Source organism: Microtus ochrogaster, unplaced genomic scaffold (assembly GCF_000317375.1).
Source record: "Microtus ochrogaster isolate Prairie Vole_2 unplaced genomic scaffold, MicOch1.0 UNK2845, whole genome shotgun sequence".
Classification (NCBI taxonomy): Eukaryota; Metazoa; Chordata; class Mammalia; order Rodentia; family Cricetidae; genus Microtus; species Microtus ochrogaster.
Genome location: NW_004951943.1, coordinates 1,352 through 2,942, shown reverse-complemented (window position 1 = coordinate 2,942; position 1,591 = coordinate 1,352). Strand labels below are relative to the sequence as shown.

Below are 1,591 nucleotides of genomic sequence, written 5' to 3'. Positions count from 1 at the left end.
TTAAAAGGAGCAGCACTGAATCAACTGGTTGAGTGTGTTTCAACTAGTAGTGGTGTCATTGTCGAATCAGTATTCTGCTATAGTTAAAGATGATCAGTGCTAACATCTTCCGTTCGCTTCCTTCAAATGATAATCCAGATTTTGATCCAGAAGACGACGAGTCCACACTTGAGGCTCTTGGCCTCACATACAGTTGGTGTATGGATTCTTCTTGAGATTCTCGAAGAGTCCTGATTTCCAGCCCAGCATTGCAAATTGATACATTCACCAAAAGTTTGTACAACAGCTCCTGGAGCTTTTTGATAGTGAAGACCCGAGAGAACGTGACTTCCTGAAGTCGGTTCTCCATCAGATTCATGGGAAGTTTCTTGGGCTGAGAGGGTTCATCAGAAAGCAAATTAACAACATTTTCCCCGGGTTAATATATGGAACAGAACGTTTCAACGCTGTGGCTGAACTCCTTGAGATCTTAGGAAGTATCATCGGTGGGGACATAAACAATTTCTAATGAAGGTCCTTATTCCTATGCACACTGCTTTGTTTCATGCTCAGCTGGCACACTGTGTCGTACAGTTCTTGGAGAAAGACACAGCATGGACAGAGCCTGTTATCAAAGGACTGCTGAGATTTTGGCTGAAACATGCAGACAGAAAGAGGTGATGTTTTTAGAAAAAACATTGAAGAAATCTTAGATGTCATTGAGCCAACACAATTCAAAGCACTTGAAGAGCCCTTTTAAAGCAGATGTCCAAGTGTGTCTCTGGTTCTCATTTTCAGGTTGCAGAAAGAGCACTGTACTTCTGGAATAATGAATGTATTTTTACTTTGATTGGAGAGAATACTGATAAAATTCTGCTGATGATGTTTGCCAGTTTGTATAAAATTTCCAAAGAACACTGGAATCAGACCACTGTGCATACGTGCTGAAAACCCTGATGGGGACGAACGACAAGCTTTTTGGTGATCTTACTAGTTCCTACAAAGCTGAGAAACAGAGAGAAAAAATGAAAGAATTGGAACGTGAAGAACTGTGGAAAAAACCTGAAAAGCTGAAGCTAAAGACGGCTCTCGAGCAATAGGACAGTGCATACAACATGCATGGCATTCTCGGCTGAAATACAAGTACCAAGTAAGATCAGCTCCCGCCTCTGCTGGGTGGGGAGTTTTGTACACTCTTATGGAATATATAAAAACTTCAAAGCAAACCTCATCAGTATAATATTATTAGCAGGCCAGTTTTTCCTGGGAAGCATAAGTGAAAAAAGTATGGGTTAAACATAGCCCTGGCTGACCACAGACACAGTGTGTGGTCACCTTTGTCTGACCGTTGACTGCGTCACCTTATCATCCGTGTTACATGTGAGGTCACCCTGGGAGGGGCAAGGATCACGACTTGAACTCTATCATCCGTGTTACATGTGAGGTCGCCCTGGGAGGGGCAAGGATCACGACTTGAACTCTTGATCATGCTGCACACAGATCAAGTCATCTTCCGCGCTTTCACATGACTGCAGACCTTGGTTCCATCTGAGGAAAGAACTTTTGTAAGATACACTGAGGTGCTGTCCTTCCCTTCCCTCTCCTAGAGATG

At 43.1% G+C, this 1,591-nt stretch overlaps 1 pseudogene; it reads left to right on the top strand.

Annotated features, from left to right (window-relative positions):
• Positions 1-3: 3 nt before the first annotated feature.
• LOC101999056 lies at positions 4-1,331 on the top strand (annotated as a pseudogene).
• The last annotated feature ends 260 nt before the right edge of the window (positions 1,332-1,591 follow it).